The following is a 24,077-nucleotide window of genomic DNA, read 5'->3' as shown; positions in this document are numbered from 1 at the left end:
TCACCAGCAACCCTTGCTAGTCTCCCTTTTTTCTACATACTGCATCTTCTCTGTGTGTCTTTGTTTCTGTTCTATGCTACTATGTCCCTTTCTGTGTGTCTTTACTTTTAAGAGTCTCTATTCAATACAGAGAAAACATAATGTGCAGAATGAATATTCAAGGACAATTTATAGCCCACTGCCCAGTCTTTATAGGCCCTATCTTTGAATCAGAGAGTTGTGGCTAGCCAAGGGAAGTCATTTGACCACAGTATGGTCAAATATGTATAAAATTAATTACTGTGGACATGGCACACCCTCAGAGAACTATTTCATGCACTACATAACAATCACAAAGGCTATGCCAGTGGTATTGTGAGAACAATGGAAATAAAGCAACCTTTTGGGGTATCCCTGTATACTTGCAGTAGTAAGAACTACTATTTGTTGAATATGTAATTATATAGTAAGTGCTATGCTAAGCCTTTATTACATTATCTCAATGAATTCCAATAAAATGATGAGGAAACTGGACCTCAGAAAGATTAAGTGACTTGGGTAACAGAGCTAGTAAAAGACAAAGCTTTGAATTCAATTCTAGTTGACTCCAAATTCTATACTCCAGTTGTGATACTATCTGACTGCAGTTTCTAAAAGTTCAGCTCCACAATGGATTTTAGGGGAACTATCACAGCTAACAGCACATCATGCCCATGTATAATGTATTAGAGAGAAGACCGACCTATGTACATATGACTGCTTTGTCATGTTATGAACAATCACATCCCCAAATCTCCTCAGTTGGCTGTTTCCCTGGCCATGGTGACAATGATTTATTCAGTTCATATCAACATATTTAAATCTACTTAACATCTATTGTGTCTATGTTCTAGATTTTGTGGTCATACAAAGATAAATGAGACATGGACCACAGCCTCAAAAACATAGAGTAGGAGATAAGTGAATACCTTAATCATGACCATTCCAATTGTAATGGGTAAATGTTATAGTAGAGACATTAACAAGATAACAAAGGCCAGGGTAAGGGAAAGGTTAATTTGGCTTGAATTGAGGATTGGAAGGTCTTTGAGGAAACTGGACTAAACCTTGTGGATAAGTAGGATTTTGACTTTCAAGAAGAGGAAAATACAACCAAAGGCATAGATAAGGAAAAATACAAGAATGTAAAGGAAATAGTAAGTAACCCTTTGTGTCTATAGCAGGATGTACCTAAGTGAGCAAGTAGTTAAGGGGGAAAAGATGTTGGAAAAGTAGGTTGAGAAGATTATTGAGAACCTTGCTTGTCAAATAGGTATCTGGACATCTCTTTTTGAAGGTACAGCAAGTACAAACAATTTTTTTCTTCCAAGTGAATCTTCCCTGATATACAAATCAGGAAACCACAAAAATGCTGCCCATAGTGACTCCATACTAGACTATAGCCATCATTTGCATTCATGTGCAGTTGCCGTGTGGCAAGCCAGCATGAATTTTCAACCACTCTCCTGAAAATTGGGGCTCATGATGGCTGTGCAGAGTATCCTCTTCAAATATTTCAAATATGAAGGACACTGATTACACACATACATGTACACACTTACACCTAAGAAAGGGGATGGATCGAGGGAGAGAGAGAGATTGTACTGTGAGAACAGAAAGGATTTTTATTGACTTGTCTTTCATCTTGTGGAAGAAATGAGCATGATGCAGCATGTCTATTCATAGATCTCTAAAAACCATTTCTATTCAGGTGATCTTGTAAAATCAGGGAATGCATATATAACATAATGAATATTTAAATGTAATGGGAATCTCAGATCCTCCTGAAATTTAAGGCATTTCAGTGACAACATCAGAAGGGGACTGACTCCAAAGGGATGAAAATTGTTACCATGGCAACTCCAAGGCTGTCTCATTCATAGAGAACTCCTTAAACTTGTGACATGAGAGAAATTGCTTGAGGAATTTTAACACTGGACCAAAATACACATTGCTCCATGCAGATGAGAAAATACATCAGCATAGCCTTTTTTTTTTTCTCCCAAAGGCTCTTTCTGACATTTTTATATGAGATCTCTCCTGTCCTTCGGTCTCTCCCATGTTCAAGATGGGGAAATAGCTACAGACTAAATGTGGAATATTGGAGGGAACTCAAGTTGCTCTTAGGAAATAAAATTCAGCATTATGATTTAAGATATTACTTTAGTGCCCATACCATTTCCTTATTCTTGATTTCTCCTCACATCTGACAAGGGGATTCAATTTTCAGTTTTCTTCAGAGTTACATCTTACCTAATAATAGACAAATATGTAAATTGACCGTACCTTTGCTATGCCCACAGCCAATCAGAGTGAGTGAGTATGCAAATTAACCCACCAAAGATGGTGGGTTAATTTGCATACAAAGGCAGGGCGGGCAGCACCATGGCCTGCTTCCGGGGGTACGGGTCCATCGGGAGCGGAGGAGGCCCTGCAGGCAGTGCCAGACACCGCCCACAAGGTACCAGGCCATGGCTGGGGAGGCGGTTGGGTGGGCAGCGCCAGATGACACAGGAGGGGTCTGGGTTCAACACAGGCCCCATGAGGGGCAGCGGTCCACCTAGCTGCTCCCAGGGGTCCCTAGGAGCATCACCGCCTGCTGCTCCCGGGGTTCCCTGGGAGCATTGCTGCCCCAGGGAGGCGAGGCTGGACCCACCTAGCGGTTGCTGAGACCCAGACCTGGCCTCTGGCCACAGATTCATAGCTTCGTGGAAACCAAGGGGATCTGCCTCATCTGCAGAGAGACAGAGGTTCTGCAGTGTCCCCAAGATGCGGGTGGGCCCAGCCAGGGATCAAGGGGCATGGAAGGACTCCCGGGCAGAGGGGCAAGGACCATCACCCCTGAGGCGGGGGTTGAGGGGTGGTGCCACCTCAGTGGAGAGGTGCTGCACTGCAGGGTACTGGACTGACTGATGTGATTCAGAGAAGCTCCCAGTGCTAATGGGCCTTGCTCAGGCGGCCTTCACACTGCAGAGGCAGTGACTCCTGCTCCTGCCTTGACCCAAAAGCAAGCCCGGGGTGCCCTGCCCCATGGCAGAGCATGCCTAGGCAGTGAGTGCGAAGCCTTCCACCTGCTCCGGAGAAGCGGGGGCAGTAAAGAATGGGGGGCAGGGGACGGGGAGAGGAAAGAATGTGGAGCATCCAAAATGAAGAGGTGCTCGAGAAAGAGGCTCGGAAGCCTGACTGGAAGGTTTGTTCTGTTTGCTGGGCGGCTGCCCCTTAGGAAGCGCAAAGAGCATGGCTCTGAGGGCTTCCTGTGTGCTGAGTCAAGTTCCACAGCCAACTGGAATTGGCCTCAGTTTCCTGGTCTGTAAAATAGAGGAAGCGTGTCCCAGTGCCTTCACTGAGCTTTGATGGCCAATTGAGATACTATACAAAGAAAATGAGGGAAGAATTGAGAAAGAAAAGGAAGGACGAGCAACACAAAAGAAAGACTGAAAGGAACCTGTAAACCCATTGTCACTTAAATAGGGAATATAGTCAATAGTGTTATAATGATGGTATGATGCCAGGTGGGTACTAGAAATATCAGGGAACACTTTGTAAAGTATATGATTGTCTAACCACTATTCTGTAACTAATATAAAACCTGAAACCAATACAAAATAATATTGAATGTAAAGAAATGAAAATTGGAGTGAAATTTTTATAAATTTCAAAGTTTAAATAAAAGCTGTAAAGGAAGGAAGGGGAGAATAAAAATAGTGTTTTTCATTTTAAAGATTTGTCTTTATATGGTGCTTTTATACTTTTATACTTTTCTAAGTCATTATCTCATTTTAATTTCCGGACAACTTAAAGACAAGATAAGTATTCCCTCCACTATTCAAAGAAAGGAAATCTTGGTGTCTGGTCCTAATGATTCAATCGTCAAGCCCTTATTGTAAAGCAGGGTTAGTAAAATTTTCTGTGCAGGGTCATATCTATACTAATAAAAGCCTTGGGGGTGATCAGGCCAGCAGGGGAGGGTATTTGGGGGCAATTAGGCCCGCAGAGGAGCAGTTAGGTGTCAATCAGGCCAGCAAGGGAGCAGTTAGGGGGCAATCAGGCAGGCAGGTGAGTGGTTAGGAGCCAGCAGTCCCGGATTGTGAGAGGGATGTCCAACTGCAGGTTTAGGCCCGATTCCACAGGGATCGGGCCTAAACCTGCAGTTGGACATCCCCCGAGGGGTCCCATATTGGAGAGTGTGCAGGCTGGGCTGAAGGACACCCTCCCCAGTGCACGGATTTCGTGCATCAGGCCTCTAGTATTTTAAAAATAAATGTGCAAAACTAGAAGTAAGTTGGAGGTACAGGAAAACACATAGTACCAGAAAGTAATATAACTTTCTTTTTCTCAGTCTCCCCCTTTTCCTCTTTTTGTATTCATGAAAATGGCTTTTTTATAGATGACACTAAGACATTTTCAGGCCTACAATTCCTTTTGCTGCAATGGAAAGAAAGTGCAAAAGGAAACTAACAAAATTGAAAATGACATAAGTGGAGACAGGAGCAGATTTTATAGGACGAATGAAAGCATAGTCATTGCTCATTTAGGAATCTGAAGAACACTTAGGGAATATCCAGATCACTGTTTCTCAAATTATAATCTGAAAATTAATAGCATACTAGTCTCCTTGGAAGCATCTATCAAAAAAATACAGATTTCAGAACAGTTCTCCTCAGAATCATACTTAGTGGCCCAAGTAGTCCTGGTGGAAATTACATACATTGAGTGTGAGAATCACTGATCTAAGCAATTTACTTTATCAGATGAAAGAGCTCCCTCACTGGGAATTGGACTTGTCAAAGATTATCCATATGCTTAAAATTCACTTCTCCAGATCCTCAGATTATTCTCATTAGCAAACCAAGTTTGCCACATGAATTTTTTTAAAGATGTAACATATTTAGAAAATAATTTTAAGTGCTACAAAGTTTAGAAAATGACTAAATTAATACCTTTTAAATATGCTTAAAAGGAATGTGTTGGAATGTGACTCCACAATTTAACTAGAAATTTGATCGGCTGGGTGATACATTATTCTCATCCATTTTTGTAGCTGATGCCTAACTTTGAAACATCCACCCACCTCCCTTAGTGGGTGGATACGGCCCACTAAAAAAAATAATAACATGCTTTAAAAAGTGAGTTTTACTTGTCCTTTACATCTTGCACTTCACATGAGAAAACACTTTTCTCAGCTAAAGATTGGAGTTTGTTAATATGTGTTTGGAGGGTTATCTATAGATTTGGATACTTATGCTACTCATCCTCAGCAATACTCCATCGCCTGCGTGATGACAGATGAAACGCCTTGCATCCACACACTGAAACAGCATTTTTGTTCTCAGTCAGTGGAAAAAGAAAGACTGATATGAACTAAGCTTCTGTCCAAGGCTCTTGTCTTGCCTCAATATAGAAATTAATTTTGATAATTTTATTTAATCTGGTAGCCTTAGTGTCCATGAGGATTCATTAATCTGTACCCCTGATCTCTCCACTCCCTTCTATCATCTACAGTATTTATAGTTCTACTTTAAGCATTTCAAATATCCAAACCAAATGCATAAATGTTTTTCTAAATTTGGTACTTTGCTAGCACCTGCATTCTTTTCTGCCTCTCCCACATCTACAGCAACCAATTTAAATCTATTCTTTTTCCATGCAATATTTTATCTCTCTTTTCCTGTCCTATGACCCCTGCTTTTCTGCCCCTATTCAGGCTAATAGTATGTTAGTAATAGTAACAGTACCTCCACTGTAATTTTAAATTGTTTTTAACTGGGCTGGCTGCCTAGGGATTTTTCTCACACTCTAGTCCATTTATTGGTTCATTCAACAAGTAGGCTTTGGGCATTCACTAGACTGCGGGCCTTGTGCTCAGCACTTGGGAATCACAAAATAAATACACCCTCATGGAGTTCACAGTACAGAAGAGGAAATAGAAGAGTACCCAGCGGACTGCCCTGTATAGGGATGCAGGCTATGATGAGAAGGTGCTGTGGGAGCAGATGAGGGGCCAAAACCAAACCCTCTAGCTTCTGATGAGGGAAAAAGTTGCAATGTGGCTTTCAATCTGAGGCCTCCGTCAGTAGGGATTAACCAGGCAAAGGGGCAAGAGAGGATGAATGAGTGTTCTAGCCCAGTGGTCGGCAAACTCATTAGTCACCAGAGCCAGATATCAACAGTACAACGAATGAAATTTCTTTTGAGAGCCGAAAACCCAAGTTTGGGCCATGAAGTTTCATCACACTGTACGTGCGCGCCCGCATGTGGTATTTTGTGGAAGAGCCACACTCAAGGGGCCAAAGAGCCGCATGTGGCTCGCGAGCCGCAGTTTGCCGACCACTGTTCTAGACCAAGAAGACTTTACAACCATAGAAAATACATTGTGTTTGAGTAACTGAGAAGAGACCAGGGTGGCTGGATGACAGAGTAAAAATGGAATCAAGTAAGAAGTACAGCTGGAGAGACAGAAACAGAGAGAGCACATTGCTTGCCCCTAGGGAATTTGTATTTTTAACCTCATAACCTTGTGGACCCATTGAAAGTTGAAACTTTGGGGCAACATAATCATATTTGCAATTTAAAAAATTGAAATGACACTTTACCTGCCACAACAAATGGATCAGGGAAGAGCAAGACTGCAAGCAGAAGGCTAGTTAGGAGCCTATTGCAGTAAATCAGGTGAGAAATGATAAAGGCCCAACTATATTATAGTCGCTGTAAATAGAATAAAGAGATATTTTTATGAAATAGAAGTGCCAGGTTTTATTGATTTATTTAATGTGAAAGGTAAAGAAGAGAAAGGAGTCAAGAAAGACTCTCAGTTTCTGACTTGATCAATAGGGTGGATGATTGTTTCGTTCACTGAGAACGGGGGTGGAAATGGAGAAGGCGATTTCAGGGTCAGTGGTCGTGATTCTGTTTTGGGCATGGACAGGTCCTTCTTTTAGCATTCCATCATCTTGGTGTTAGAGGCATGGATGGAGAATATAGTAGCCCTTACCTTCAACCAAAGTATGCTCACCCGCTTCTCCTAGAGTGTTAGGCAAAATAAACACAATCTAAATGAAGAGATGCCTAACCTGTAGTCTCGTGCCAAGTTTGCTTTTCATCTGTCACTTAGAAATAATTCCTAGCAAGGGAAATATAGTTGCTACCATAACTAATGATTAAGGAGGCTTTTACTTGGAAGTAGTAAAATATTTTTTAATGTGAAAGACATTCTACCATCAGAAATCATTCTCCTTTCTGTACTCCTGGAGGATTATTATGGAACAAAAATGTCATCTTTCGATCCCCCTCCGTGCCCCCTCCCTCCCCGGCCCCCCCACCCCCCCAAAAAAGTCATCTTTCCCTCAGCTAACATCTGAAGAATCATCCATAGCAGTGATGAACAATTGATTGTAGTTAGCATTCCGTGGGGATGCTGCAGCCCACAGATAAGAGCATGGCAGTGTCCTTCATTGTCACCACCAGCTGATGAAGGGGAGTTCATGGGTAAAACATCAGAGAAGACTGAAAAGTCTACATTAGAACTGAATGTTAATGATTAATGGGCATCCATAAAAAAGCAAAGAAGAAGTCAGTCTTAAGAGATGAAAGCCATGTCCTAGGATGAAAACCTTTTGTGCTTGTAATACATACTTAAGACATTGCTTGTTATGTGACACAGTGGGAAGAACTGGGAATTTAAAGTAAGACAGAGTTGGGTTCAAAATTGCAGCTCTGGCATTTCCAGCAGAGTTGCTTTGGGCATTCCTAAACCTCAGTTTCATCTATAAAAAGGGAATGTTAAATTCAACTTGATAGAGTTGTTGCAACATTTAAATAATATAGAGAAAATACCTAATAAACTACTTGTCATATAATTAAACATTCAGTAATAGGCAGCTCTCATTAAACTTGATAGCTAAAGAGAATAAAAACATACGTTATGCGCTAACTTGTTATGTAATGTGTTAAGCTACTTGGTTTTCCTTATTTATTCAATTATAATTTTCAAAGTTTTTTTTAGACTATTACATACCTTATTTCAATTTATTATTCCAGCAGACTTGTTGATCATTTTCCTGCCCATCACATACATAAGGAGATTGATTTTTCAGACTAGTTGACAGATTTGCTTCAAGATCACAGAAGTAATGAACAATGAATCTTGAACTAGACTTAAACTTTCTATTCTAGCCAAATACCTAGTTTAGCCCAGTTGGTGTGGCTCAGTGGTTGAGTGTCAACCTATGAACTGGGAGGTCACGGTTCATTCCTGGTCAGGACGCATGCCTGAGTTGCAGGCTTGATCCCCAGTGGGGGACATGCAGGAGGCAGCAAATCAGTGATTCTCTCTCATCATTGAGTTTCTATCTCTCTCTCCCTCTTCCTTCTTCTCTGAAATCAATAAAAAAACATATATTTTAAAAAAAAGACTTAGTTGATAGCTCAGTTTGTTTTGGCATGGTGTTAGCATGGAGATTTCATTCCTTGTTGAGTCCAGTCTGTTTGTACTTAGATATACATGTTTGATAATGGACCAAGGATGACTATGAAGTTACATGAGAGGGATATTAAATTTATCAGAACTATTAGCTTTAGAATTTACAAACCATTCTTTCTACACTTCCAAAGAAATTCCTAGATTTTGATTTTTTCCCTTCCTCTCTCATTATATGGCATAACATTGCCAAGATCCTTCCCTGCCGCAGTCTGCCAACTTACTTTTTAGCCAGATCCAATAGAAGACCAACAGAAATTTGAGCAGATGCTCAATGAGTTTGAGCCACTAAATATGGCCAATATGGATATTTATGTAGCTCTTTGGTTCTGTAAACCTAACCATGGTTTTTATAGATTTGAATTTCTCTCAATATTTAGAAAATGATGTTACCAAAGGAGCAGACTGTGGTTTTATTTTTATTTACTTTAGCAAGTTATCATATTAAACTCCCGAGAATAGCATCATACTAGGCTAAAGATTCACTAAATACCAGTATTTGAGATCTATCTATCTATCTATCTATCTATCTATCTATCATCTATCTATTGGAAGACAGAGCTTTATTGCAGCATTATTTATAGTTGTAAAAATTTTGAAACAACTTCAATGAACATTAATATAATTAAGATTAATTTCTATATGATGGTGTCTTTGTAGCCATTAAATGGAAGAAGCTATATCTCTACCCATTGATTTAGAGGAATTTCTGTGCTGTACCATTAAGGAAAGAAAGATTCACAGACTGAATATAAATGCTATATTTTATTTTTTATTTAAAAATATTTTTATTGATTTCAGAGAGGAAGGGAGAAGGAGAGAGAATCTTTGATTGGCTGCCTCCTGGATGCCCCACATTGGGAGTCGTGCCTACAACTTGGGCATGTTCTCTGAGGAAGAATCAAACCATGACCTCCTAGTTCATAGGTCAACCTCAACCACTGAGCCATGCCAGATATATTTTAAAAATAATGACAAAAGCTCCATCTATATGTTTATATGTTCCTAGATAATTGTATGAGCATGAGCAACACACAAAGTCTTGCCCACCAAATTGCCAATTGGCTAGTGACAAAAAAAAAATAGGATGGAGGAAGAGAGGTTGATAAGCAATAAATAAATAAATAAACAGGTGAATAAATAAATAGCTGGAAAAGGTAACAATGTTTTTGATTAAAACAAGTAGTATATACAGAAAACTTTTTTTTTTTATTAAGTAGATAGAAAGAAAAGGTAGCCACCAAACTTTTATTAAGTGAACATGATAAAGTCGACATTTGGGTATTATAATTTGCTACCCATTCTATTTTGAGAGTTCCTCGGGGTCCAAGAGATCATTACCCACTGTCTCCTTAGAATAATTATTTGATGGAAATCCATCTTCCCCTTTGAAAGTCTGAAAATAAGATTCTTCGAATTACCTAAGGATTTCTTCCTGGGAAGGTATTTTAAAGTTCTAAGATATATCAGAAATATTTGATTACTATGAGAGATATTACTGCAACCATTAACAATCCCTCCTTTTCCACCCTATAACTTTTTAAAAATATGAAAGAGAGAGAGAGAGAGAGAGAGAGAGAGAGAAAGGAAACATCAATGAGAGAAAACCACTGATTGGCTGCCTCTAGCACACCCCCTACTGGGGATCAAGCAGTTCCCTGACCATGAATCAAACTGGTGACCTCTTGGTGCATGGGACAACACTCAACCAACTGAGCTATATCTGCCAGGGCCACCCTATTAATTTTGTTAAGCATTCCTAAGGTCTTATTCTCCTCCAACAAAACAGTTCCAGACCTAAAATCCTTGCTGTTGACTACTCTATACACATTGCAAGATCACAAATCACGAGAAAACTATGTTCTTGGGCTAGAAAATTATGACAATTTTTTCCCATCTCTTCTAAATAGTGTGTGTGTGTGTGTGTGTGTGTGTGTGTGTGTGTGTGTTTTGATAGAATCTTGGTTTAATTCTGATTTTCATATCCTATCCCAGCTTAGCTCACTGCACAGTAGGCTTTTTTGACTTGCCCTGAATACCATATACTGCTTACCATTCTGGTCATATATTCATAGCTCAACTCAGAATTGTAAGACTAAACCACCACATTCTGAATATTTTACTAGATCCTCCATGTAGCTGATTTGATTTATGTTCTTATTCAGATATTGGGGAAAATATAAACACTAATTTTTTATGATCCGCTAGAACTAAGGAACTTTGAAAATAATCTGGTGTGTCATATATAATTATTTATATTGTTTAAAATGTCAGTGAAGTTTATGAATCATTTTCCTGATGAATTAATCATCAATCTAATATTATTTTATTGATAGTTTTGAATATTGACTAACTTGTAAATGAGCTTGAAAATTTCACTGAATAGAGATCCATTTTTAAAGCTTTAGTATAAATAGGCTTATACTTCCAAAGTGTTGAAACTATCAATGAAATTTCATTTGATATACTTAAAAATGTTGAAAGTCACTATGAATTCATTCTTAAAGAGTAACTTTGCTTTTAATGCCAGGTGTTTTTACCATCTCCCAGAAATTTATCCATTTTCTATATTAGTGGGAATTATAGACTCATTAATCTTGAGTGCTTCAAAAATAGAATTCTGGATTATTAATTTTTTAGTTAACTGAAAGTCCCTATGTACGTTATCTAAGGGATTCAGAATTTAAGATGAGTTTGCACTAATATGCTTAGTGCTGATATCAGGTGCCCCAAAACACACAGCATTACTTAATTCACACTTAGCTAACATATTTGAGCACCTGCTATCCACTGTCCACTATGCTAGGGCCTAAATATATAAACTTGTGTCCTTAAGGAGTTCAAAATCCAGTGGGACTGAGAAGTAATTACAAAATAAGTGCTACAATCAAAGTAGAAGAGTGTTTGGGAACTCAAAGGAGTGAGTGACTAATCTTAGAATCATATTTCCCAGGGGTTCTGTCCTCTTCTCACCTTGTACTGTCTCCATGGTGAGCTAATCCATTTCTAGGGCTTCATCTATCAACGTGACTCACATAGCTGCGTGTTCTCCCCGAGTCCTGTTCTGGCCCACAAGGACTTACTTGGCACCTCTACATTCAAATGCCACAGACACCCACAAAATAAACCAGCCCAAAATACATTAGTCATCCTCAGCTCCAAATCTTCTGTTTTCATCGTTATCTTACTCACTTAGGTCAGAATCCAAGTGGTCATCTTTGATGCTTCCTTCTAATCCCCCAATCCAAAGGTCACCAAATTCTGCCTTAAGTGTTTCACACACTGTTTCCTCTTTTTCACTTCCCTATCAGGGATAACTCAACTCTGACTTATTTATCTACGAGAGGCCCAGCACCCGATTGCCTACTGAAATCACAGGGAGGAGGCACCTCATGGGCCACCGCGGGAGTCAGGCCGGACTGGTGGCTGGGACCGACGCACGCCTGACTTCCGCCCCAGGGCCCCCTTACTCCCCTGCCTGTGTCTGCTCTGGGGCTGCCCAAGCCGGCTCAGGGGCTTGGCCAGCTGCTCCACTGGCTCGGGCAGGCCCCTGTCTCTGTCTCCGTCTCTGCTCAGGGCCTCACCTGTGTGCAAAACCTACGCCTGTCCGGTTGTCCCATTATGTCATCCTGGCCTAATTTGCATATTACCTCTTTATATATTAAGATTCTGCAGATTAATACCAGAGCTTGTTAAACTGATATTCTCCTACTTAATAATCTTGTCTCCGTGAGTAAGTAGCTACCGATAAAGAAAAGTGGAACCACTCCAAATTCTCTGAGTATGTGAATTGGAGGGAATTTCATGCAGGAATTTGGTTACACCGGTGATGGAAGAACTAAGAAGTCTACGGAGGGCAGTGGGCCAGCTTGGAAACAAGCAATGCTGAGTCTCACTCACTGGCCTATGAGTCACTTGAGGCAGGCAGGGGAAATGTATTCAACTTTTTCTCCTCAGCATCTGGTATAGTCCAATTCTTTAAATACAGGGGTAGCTAAAAGTAGTTTAATAATAATAATAATACAGCCGAAACTGGTTTGGCTCAGTGGATAAAGCTTTGGCCTGCGGACTGAAAGGTCCCAGGTTCGATTCTGGTCAAGGGCATGTACCTTGGTTGCGGGCACTGGTTGCGGGCACATCCCCAGTGGGGAGTGTGCAGGAGGCAGCTGATCGATGTTTGTCTCTCATCAATGTTTCTAACTCTCTATCCTTCTCCCTTTCTCTCTGTAAAAAAATCAATAAAATATATTTTAAAAAACTTTAATAATAATAATACATAATGCAATAATTGATAAATAATAATTCAAGAATAAACTAACATTTTGTGTACTCACAGCAATACACCTATTTTTGCTCACCCCTGTATAGCAAACAATCATTAAATGTTGACAAAATGAATTAATTACTATAAGAACCTAAGATCTTTTTGACTGAGAAGTTTCTAGAAAACTGTCCCTGCTTCACACCCAACATTTCAATATATCTTACTATGGAAACAACTCTAATTATTTGAGAATTTGAGTCTTTAGATTCTAGAACTTAGGACATTTCAACTGTTACCAAATGAAACAAATATTTTATCATATCCATTTTAAGAAATTGGATTCCTTGTATAGAAAAATGTTATATTTTTAAAGAAAATGAATATTTATAGTTTCTACAATAGATATTAAGTTACAAATTCTGAACTTCTTATATTGGTATCATCTCAGCTTCATCTAGTGAGACTCTCATGTAGTTCTTTACTTCAGAACACAAGTACATACTTTAGTTGTCATGTCAATGTCATATGTGTTTCATATATCACAATGTGCCCATGTGACTCTCATTTGGTATGGGCCTATAACTCTTAATGTTTTTATTCACTGACAAAGCTGATTAATTAGAAAATTGTTCAGAACACAATGCGAGACTGAAAAAAAAATCTGACTCCACAGATGGATGAACCAAATGGGGTTATTTAGGATGAGACAAAGGTAAAAAAAGATTATGATCTCTGAGGCATAGCTTGAGGCTACAGTTGGTAAAACAAGTACCAATAATAAATAAGAACGTGGGCTTTGGCAACAATAAGAATTCCTGTATTTTAAAGATATAACAGAACATGGCTAAGGAGTAAGCACAACAAACATATGCAGTATGAATATTAACATAATGCTAAATGACAGTAACATAAAAGTTTAGAAATTAACAGCATATCTACAAATACAATGATGAATTTCTGTTGCATATGTACATAATGGTGACAGTAATGTGCAAAACATTAAACTGGAGGTTCCATTAGAAACAGATGTTGTGTGGTTCATTTCAATTACAGCTTATATTGGTTTATTTGTCAGGCCATTTATTACTATACTTTGTTTTCATGAGATGCAAATTGTATGGTTTTTTTTGTTCTATCTTTACAGGAGGTATTACTTATTACACTTAGTCTCCAGGTTACTTCTCTTGGTAATTGTCATTGTGGTTGACAGAGAATTGTCTTGATAGAAGTAAATGTTTTCCTTCTCTCTTTGCTCTCTTGGTTAATAAAACCAATATGTCTTCCCCACCCCTTTTTATTCAGTCATTTAGTAGCTCTGGGTCTCAGATTTCTCATAATACCTCTTTTATTTTTTTTTAAATTAGGAGATGGACCAGATGATTGTTTTTCCTGGGTTTCCTTAATGTGTATAATTATTGCTTAATGAGATTCTAATATGGATGTTGATCAGCATCATTAATATGGCTCTTTCTGATTAGAGGAAATAAAGATGGAATCAACTTAGCACAAGGAAAGTGGAGTTTGTCATAATGAGACAAGAGTGCTCATTAGAGATTGAATTATTGAACAAGCCCAGACCTCACAAGAACTAAAATAAAAAGTAGAAAGTCTCCGTGAACTTGGTTGTTCATTCTATAACAATATCAGACCCTTCCTCTGATGGCTATTTTCTACATCTTTATTTTCTTTCTTCCTTTGTAGGCTGGCTTCTTCTTTTCATTCATAGTCTCTCCCATCTCAAAACCTCATAATAGCAGTGCAGCCCTGGTTAATATCATGGCCTTTGCACTGTTAATATCATGACCTTTGTCATACATCTCTTGTCTCAGATCCTTTATCCAATAGCAAATTTCTAAGAGAAGACTATGATTGGTCCATCTCATCTTTTTGAGCCAGGCACAAGTTTCTTGCCTGCCTGTGGATCAAGTGATCTTAAACAGGATATCGACTCTCCATTTGCTTTTCTTTTTTTATTGATTAAGGTATTACCTATGTGTCCTCAACCCTCCATTAACACCCCAACCTCCCCCACTCATGCTCTCACCCCCCTGGTGTTCGTGACCATTGGTTAGGCTTATATGCATGCCTACAAGTCCTTTGCTTGATTTCTCCCCCTACCTTCCCTCTGAGGTTTGAAGTCTGATCAATACTTCTCTGTCTCTGGATCTGTTTTTGTTCGTCAGTTTCTGTTGTTCATTATATTCCACAAATGAGTGAGATCACATGATATTTATCTTTCTCTGACTGGCTTATTTCACTTAGCATAATGCTCTTCAGTTCCATCCATGCTGTTGCAAATGGTAAGAATTCCTTCTTTTTTACCACAGCACAGTATTCCATTGTGTAGATGTACCACAGTATTTTAATCCACTCATCTGCTGATGGGCACTTAGGCTGTTTCCAAATCTTAGCTATGGTGAATTGTGCTGCTGTGAACATAGGGGTGCATATACCCTTTCTGATTGGTGTTTCTAGCTTCTTGGGGTATATTCCTAGAAGGGGGATTGCAGGGTCAAATGGGAGTTCCATTTTTAGTTTTTTGAGGAAACTCCATACTGTTCTCCACAGTGGCTGCACCAGTCTACATTCCCACCAGCAGTGCAAAAGAGTTCCTTTTTCTCCACATTTTCACTAACACTTGTCGTTTGTTGATTTGTTGATGATAGCCATTCTGACAGGTGTGAGATGATACCACATTGTTGTTTTGATTTGCATCTCTCGGATAATTATTGACTTTGAGCATGTTTTCATGTTTCTTGGCCTTCCTTCTGTCTTCTTTCAAAAAGTATCTATTTAGGTCCGTTGCCCATTTTTTGATTGGATTGTTTATCTTCCTTCTGTTATGTTGTATGAGTTCCCTGTAGATGTTGGAGGTTAAATCTTTATCTAAAGGGTTTAATTTATTAAACCATTATGACATTGGCAAATATGTTCTCTCATGCAGTGGGCTTTCTTGTTGTTGTTTTTTTGATGGTTTCTTTTGCTGGGCAAAAGCTTTTTATTTTGATGTAGTCCCATTTGTTTATTTTCTCTTTAGTTTCCATTGCTCTAGGAGCAGTACCAATGAAGAAATTGCTTGGGCATATGTCTGAGATTTTGCTGCCTGTGGAGTTTTCTAGTATTTTTATGATTTCCCGTCTTATGTTTAAGTCCTTTATCCATTTTGTTTTTTTGTGTGATTGTTTCTCTCTCTCTCTCTTTTTTTTTTTTCTTTTGTTTTTCCTCTCCTCGCTTGTTATTAGTTGTTGTTTGTAGTTTGCATTCACCTCTGGGTGATAGTTGTTTGCAATTTTTTGGATTAGTTCTTGTTCTATTGCGTTTTCTCCCCATATAAATAGTTTTTCCCCCTTCTTTTTTATTCTCTTTTCTCTCTTACTTTTATCCTTTCCTCAATATCATTTTTGCACTCTCTCTCTGTTTTTTTTTTTTTTAATCCCCTAATTCTCTTTTCTCTAGTAGTCACCTTTATTTGGGGTTATTAGTATCGTGAATACATTTGTGTTCAGGGCCTTGTGTGTTGTATTTATCAGGGTTATATCCTGTTGTTGTATTGATACCTTTAGTATTATGAAGTGGCCTTCCTTATCTCTTGTTATGGCCTTCACTTTGAGGTCTATTTTGTCAGATGTAAGTATTGCTACCCCAGTTTTTTTTCATTTCCATTTGCCTGAAAGACATTTTTCCATCTCTTCACTTTCAGTCTGTGTGAGTCCCTTGTTCTGAGGTGGGTCTCTTGTAGAAGGCATATATATGGGTCATGTTTTTTTTATCCATTCAGCCACTCAATGTCTTTTGATTAGAGCATTTAGTCTGTTTACATTTAAAGTTATTACTGAAAGGTACTTGTATGTAGTCATTTCTATTTTTGTGCTTGTGTTCCTTCTTACCTTTTTATGTCTTCTTTTTACAGTATTCCCTTTAGCATTTCTTGCATTGATGGTTTGGTGTTGATAAACTCTCTTAGCCTTTTTTTGTCTGCGAAGCTCCTGATTTCCCCTTCAATTTTGATTGATAGTCTTGCTGGATAGAGTATTCTTGGATTCAGTCCTTTGCTTTGCAACACTTTGTATACCTCCTTCCATTCCCTTCTAGCTTGATGTGTTTCTTTTGTGAAATCATTTGATAATCTGATGGGGGATCCTTTGTAGGTAACTCTCTGTCTCTCTCTTGCAGCCTTTAAGATTCTCTCTTTGTCGTTGATATTTGCCATTGAAATTATGACATGTCTTGGTGTGGGTCTTTTGGGATTGATTTTGCTTGGGACTCTCTGTTCTCATGTAACTTTTTTCTTCCCCATATCTGGGAAATTTTCTGTCATTATTTCTTCAAATAGATTTTCTAATCCTTGCTGCTCTTCTTGTCCTCCTGGCAGCCCTATTATACGTATGTTACTTCATTTCATGTCGTCCCAAAGCTCCCTTAGGCTCTCCTCCTGCTTTTTAATTTTTTTGTCCAGTTGCTGTTCAGATTGAGCTTGTTTCTCTACCTTATCTTCTAACTCACTAATTCGGTCCTCTGCTTCTTCTAGTCTACTGTTGAAACTTTCCATGGTGTTTTTTATTGTAGCTATATCACTTTTCATTTCTTCCTGATTCTTTCATAGGTTGTTGATTTTCTCATCCATCCAATGTATGAATTGCACAACCATTACTCTGAATTCTTTTTCGGTCATGTTGCATGCTTCAATTTCACTAATTTCTTTTCTTGGTGACTCCTCATTTTCTTTCCTCTGGGGATTGTGTCGTCTCCCCATTCTGACTATCACCAGAAGGTTCAAACTTCGAGTTGTGTGGACCTGGGCCATGTACAGTGGGAGCTTTGCACCACCTGAGTGTCACTGAAGTGCCTCCGACACTAAGATGTGTGGCTGCCATGAGTTGGTGGGGACCAGGCTCGCCCAGGGTCAGTGTTACCAGCGCTCAGTGTGGTCTCGTGTGCACACCTAGAATCAGGGACCCCGCCTGCACCTCGCTGTTGGCGTGTGCCGAAAATCAGAGTCCCCTAGCATGTGCCAGGAGTCAGAGTTCCCCTGTGCCTGCACCAAGAATCAAGTATCAGAGTCTCTGTTGCTTTGTGTGGCCTCTCGCTGAGAATCAGGGTCCCTGTGTGCGCATGCACCAAGAATTGGAGTCACTGCCTCTTAGTGTGAATGCACTGGGAGTCAGGGATCCCAGGTGCACGCGATAAGAAACAGAGTCAAGTCAGTGGTGCTCAGTGCTGCCTCTAGCCCGCCTGGAGAATCGGGGTCCTGGTCAGCTTGGGGGACTGTGTTGCACAGTAGCACTGTGTAATCGAAGTCAGGCTGCCCGATTGTGTTGTGTGGAGCAGATTCCTGGTGTCCACAAGCGCATGCTCAAATTCCTGTAGCAGCGCTGCGGCCCTATCAGTTACTATGGCGCTGCCCATAAGCCTGCAGGGAGGGGGATAGGCTCCTTGACTCACAGAAATCTGCGGCCGGGATGTCTGGATTCTTGTTGTCTGTTGGTCTGCAGCTATGGTCGCAGGTCTCTGTCCCCAGTGGCTGCAGGGTCCTGGTTTGCATCTGAGACCAGACTGGGTGGTGCTGAGGCCAGGATCCTAGTCTCAAGCAGTTCTGTTTCTCAAGATGGCATGGTCTCTGTGCCCGCACCGGCTGCCCAGAAGTGTCTGCGTTGTGCATGGGCTCCGCCATCTAAGACTGCCCAGTTTGGCAGCCCCTTGGAGGACCTGCAGAATCTACCTGTCCCTAGCTCATACACACACACACACACCACACATGTCCACACTCTCTTCTATTGCTCCCTCACTCTCTCACACTCTCTCCCTTCCTACATTCCTGCCAGTCGTCATCTTCCCCCTCTACTCTCAATTTTCAGGGTGGATGGAGACAATATTAAATGATATAGAACTTGGCCTTGCTTAATCAGCAAGGGCTGTAGACAGGGCAATTTCTATCACTGGGACTGTACAAGTGGTAAGCAACAATGCATAGTTCAACTACAGCCCTCCTTTGGGAAAAACAACCTTAGCTTTGGAAAGAGCAGCTATTGAGTTCAAGTACACTGGCATAAATAATTTTCAGGAAAGAGGAATTTGTATTTGGGACCCCTTATAATGTATATTCACATGATGAAAGATAAAATACAAATGTGTGCAAGAACCCTGGAGATACACACACACACATACAAATATATATATATATATATATATATATATATATATATATATATACACACACACACACACACACACACACACACACACACACACACATACTAGAGGCCCAGTGCATGAAATTCGTGCACAGGGCGGGGGGGGGGGGGGGTGTCCCTCAGCCCAGCCTACACCCTCTCCAATCTAGGACTCCTCGAGGGATGTCCGACTGCCCGTTTAGGCAGTGGGATTGGGCCTAATTGGGCAGTGGACATCCCTCTCACAATCCAGGACTGCTGGCTCCCAACCGCTCGACTGCCTGCCTGCCTGATTGCCCCTAACTGCTTCTGCCTGCCAGCCTGAGCACCCCCTAACCACTCCGTTGCCAGTCTGATCAACACCTAACTGCTTCCCTGCCAGCCCGATTACCCCCAACTACCGTCCCTGCATGCCTGGTTGCCCCCAACTTCCTTCCCCTGCAGGCCTGGTCCCCCCCAACTGCCCTCCTCTGCCGACCTGGTCAACCCTCACTGCCCTCCCCTGCTGGGCTGATTGCCCACAACTGCCCTTCCCTGCAGGATATCTTGTGGTGGCCATCTTTGACCACATGGGGGTGGCCATCTTGTGTGTTGGAGTGACAGTCAATTTGCATATTACTGTTTTATTAGATAGGATATATAACCTGATTATATATGTGGCCTTTCTGAAATAATTTAAAAAGGAGGGATTGTTCACATGGGCCTTATGAATAGATGCAATACTGCAAGATGTTAAAGCACTATTTTGTCTCTTTACTGACAAATTAGACCGAAATGTGCTGATCGTGGAGGCAGCTAATAAGGGATGCTCACTTTTCCAACCCACTATGAAGTCTTCTTAGAGCTCATATGGGTAAAATGCATACCACATACTGATAAAATTGCCTAACACATAACTCTTTCCCCCTATTTGGGTGCTAGATAATTAATGGATTTTTATCAAATGATTTCTCGTGGGAAAGTGGCAAATTATAAATGATCTAATGCCACCACTCACAAAGTGTCGAGGGGTATATGAAAGTCTTGGGGTAGACATATTAGAATACATACTTTTCATAATAAATAATGATAGACGATTTTGGTATTTTTTTACTGATCCTACATAGAAAGATATATTCTTCTAATGTAGGTTTCCTAACCCTGGCACTACTGACATTTTGAATCAAATAATTCTGTGCTGAGGCTGCTGTACTGTGCAGTGCAGTATGTAGAGGCATCCCTGGCCCTTCCCACAGATGCGAGTAGCACACAGCATTACTCCCAGTTATCAGAACCAAACTGCCTCCAGACGTTCTTAATGTGCTCCTGGGGGCAAAATCGCCCTGAATTTAAACGGCATGTAAAACAAGTGTAATTTTTATTCTTCAAAAGAATGACTTTCATTTGTTGTAAGTATTTTTTTATTTCTTTAAACATTTTTAGATTTTAAAAGTATGTACTTCTGGAGCTCGATTGAGTACTCCAATTTGTTATAGTCTATCTTGCTTTTCCTCAATGAATTAAATTTTGTCATGCCTGAATTAGCCTGACCAATTTCATTAGCAATCTCACACCCATTAATCCCATTAATTTGCCTCCGTGTCAAAGAATCCCCTACGGCCTATAGTTTCTAAATATGTCCCACTTCCATTTAAGGAGTAGCTTACAAACCTGAGAAAGCAGATTGGATACTTGTAAATATACTTGGGAAGAAAAATTATTTTAGTGGTTTCCGCCAGATTATTAATACCTTTGATTTCTTTCTGAATTTTTATTCTCCCTGGAGTGCTTGCACTTTGGACTAATGAATTAATAGAAAATCTGTTGTATGAGAAAAAAATACAGCAATTTTAATCTTCTTTTCTATATAAAAATAGGATATACCAAAATGATGTTATAGGCTTTGTTATATTCAGATGTCACTGTTCATATTTATATCAAGCTTTAGAAGGAAAGAATAATGCATTTAAGGCACAGTTAATCATCTCTCAGACATGTAGATCATAAAGTCTATCATAGAGAATTTGCCTATCTCACAAGGTTTGGAGAACAATGGTGATAGTAGATATGAAGGGTTATAAAAACCCCAGAGCACTCTCTGGGAGAAAGAGATTATTGTCTTGAGTATGGTATAATGTAGATGGTACAAAAAAAAAAAAAGAGATTGCTGTGCTTTAGGTCTTTCCATAATGTTTATCATTATCATTAACTTCAAAAAGTTTTTATTAAGGTTAGGAATCTCATATGTCTATATTTAATTTATCATAGAACCAGGTTATAGATGAAAATAATAACCCTAGACATACTTAGGAAGAAAAGTTCTGAAGGTTGCTTGTCCCATATCACCCATTTCCAAGTGTAACATTGGAGCATACATAAGTTTTCACTGAATTACTTCTTATTGAAAATAGGATAAGTTATTCCTTTAATTTAAAACCATGATGTGACTTTTAGTCGATGTTTATTGAAAATTGAGTGAGTTGTGTAGAGCAAAGATCTTACTACATGTGTCTAGTTCTTTTATTTTCTTTATTGATTAAGGTATTACATATGTGCCCTTATCTCCCCATTGCCCCCCCACAACCCCTCACTCATGCCCTCACCCCCCTGGTGTCTGTGTCCATTGGTTAGGCTTATATGCATGCATACAAGTTCTTTGGTTGATCTCTCCCCCTTACCCCTACCCTCCCCTTCCTTCCCTCTGAGGTTTGACAGTCTGATTGATTCTTCTCTGTCTCTGTTTTTGTTCATCAGTTTATGTTGTTCATTATATTCCACTAGAGGCCCGGTGCACAAATTCATGCACAGGTGGGTCCCCTCTGTATGGCCTGCATGGACTGAAACCCGCAGTCTAACACTGCCTGCAGCTCCTACCTGCTGCTCCCGCTCATCCTGGCCCCACTGTGCCTGCCACGGGCTCGTGCCCAATCAGTCCCTATCGGGAGAGGCTCGAGCTGCTGCAGCAGTGCTCACCAGCCATGAGCCCTTCATCTGGCACCCTTCTGAGGGTAGTGGCCTGCAGGATCAGGCTGAAATTGGCTCTCCGACACCCCCTGAGGGGTCTTGGATTGCGAGAGGGTACAGGCCAGGCCGAGGGACCCCACCAGTCCACGATCAGGCTGGGGAGGGACTGCGGAAGGGCTCCAGAGCATGTCCAGCCCATCTCGCTCAGTCCCAATCAGCCAGACCCCAGCAGCAAGCTAACCTACTGGTTGGAGCGTCTGCCCCCTGGTGTTCAGTGCACATCATAGCAAGCAGTTGAGTGGCCTTAGCATATTATTAGCATATTATGCTTTGATTGGTTGAACAGTCGACCGGTCACCAGATGACAGGACACTTAGCGTATTAGGCTTTTAGGATAAATGAGTGAGATCATGTGATATTTATCTTTCTCTGACTGGTGTATAGTTCTTTCTCTACGGGAAACAAAACAGTTTGCAGAAAGAGAAGGGAAGATCTATACCCACCCACAACCCCCCACTCTTCCTCCCTACACACGCACATTTAACTCTATGCAGAGATTACTCCTGCTTACATTATTTTCTCCTTTTCACTCTCCAATGTTTACTTACCACAAACTTATATTTTAACCCTTTGCACTCGCTTGCTTTTTTCTCGATTCCTTTATTCTAATGCTAACTGTGTGGTCACACTCGACATCTGAGTGCAAAAGGTTAATTATAGTGTACTAGTATATTATTATAGTTTTATTTTGTCATTATAATCCTTCATACTTGACAATAATAATTGTTTCCCCAGTACACATTAAAACTATTGAGGAGAATGTGGAGTAAAAATTTCACTTCATGGTCTTTTTCTGAGGAAATCCTTCAGAGCACTCATGAGATTCTAGAAGTTTATGGGTATTTAGCATGAGTATTTTTTCCTTTTTATTGAATTTATTGGGGTGACATTGGTTAACAAAATTATATAGATTTCAGGTGCACAATTCTCCAACACATTATCTGTACACTGTCAAGTCTCCATCCATCACCATTTATACCCCTAAACCCTCCTCCACCTCCCCTCACCACCGTCCCCCCACATTGAAACATGTATTCTATTGCTGATCGTGCTAATTCCTATGGCAAATTTTACAATACCATGTCTTTGGCTAGTTATTACTTTTCTTACACTCGCTGAATTACAAATAAGAAACCAACACCAAAACTTACAATTGATCACAGTTGGTTGCTTATTTTCATGGTCAAAGAGGTCCTCTGCCTACAAGTACTTTAATACACATCTCTTTAAAAATAGAAATGCTTATGAATATGTAATTTGGAAGTATAATATAAATCTTTAAATAGCAATGAACAATTTTGAAGATAATATTTGTGTAGCATGTTATAGTTTCTAAAGTACCTTCACCATAATTTTCCCAAGTAATGCTCACAATAAGCCAGTAAAATGCTATTATTTTTTAAATGAGGCATTCAAAATACAAGGGATTAGGTTAGTTGGTCATGGTTACATAACTCTGCATGTGGTAGACCTTGGAATCAAGGTATTTTGGAATCTAAGATCCAGTACTTTTATAATTCATTTCCCTCTGAAAAGGTAGGATGTAAAGAATTTGAAGAGAACACAGATGAGAATGATAGCAATTTAACAAGAGAACTGTGTATTAACCTGGGGGTTCCTTTGTAATTGAAGGTACGGTGAAAGGAAGTTTTAGACCTTTAAAGGGAATATTGCATGATTAATAGCAAATAGCATATATCCTTGTCATTGAATAAGAAATAATAGCTTTGAATTATTGCAAGATGGTTTCTGAGTAAATAGTGTAAGCATTCTTCAATATAATGGTTAAAGGACACTGGAACTCATTATCCAGACTGAATATTGTGTTATTCTTAAGAAATGCATAAATATCCATTTAGAGATCTAGATAAAGTACAGTTTGCCTACATGTGAGGCATGATGTGAGTCAATGTTTCTCAACTAGTGAATTGTATGTAGTGTACATACCAATCTGTAAAGCAATGGCAGTACACCGACATTTTGATTTCATTGCTACCGTTTATTTTTTTTAATGGACAACTATCAGTTGGGGCACTTGCGGAAGGCAGCCAATCAATGCTTCTCTCTCACACATTCTCTCTCTCTCTCTCTCTTTCTCTCTCTCTCTCTCTCTTTCCTTTCTCCTTTCCTCTCTCTAAAATTAAAA

At 39.8% G+C, this 24,077-nt stretch overlaps 1 protein-coding gene across 1 annotated transcript in view; it reads left to right on the top strand.

Moving 5' to 3' along the window:
- GABRB1 (gamma-aminobutyric acid type A receptor subunit beta1) overlaps positions 1 to 24,077 on the top strand; it is a gene marked incomplete at its 3' end in the record, with an annotated part of 364,005 nt that overhangs the window by 131,397 nt on the left and 208,531 nt on the right. The gene's annotated exons all lie outside the window — the stretch shown is intronic.

This window comes from Cnephaeus nilssonii (genome assembly GCF_951640355.1).
Source record: "Cnephaeus nilssonii genome assembly, chromosome: 1".
Classification (NCBI taxonomy): domain Eukaryota; kingdom Metazoa; phylum Chordata; class Mammalia; order Chiroptera; family Vespertilionidae; genus Cnephaeus; species Cnephaeus nilssonii.
The sequence above is the reverse complement of the archived record's forward strand: the minus strand, read 5'-3'. Positions and strand labels throughout refer to the sequence as shown.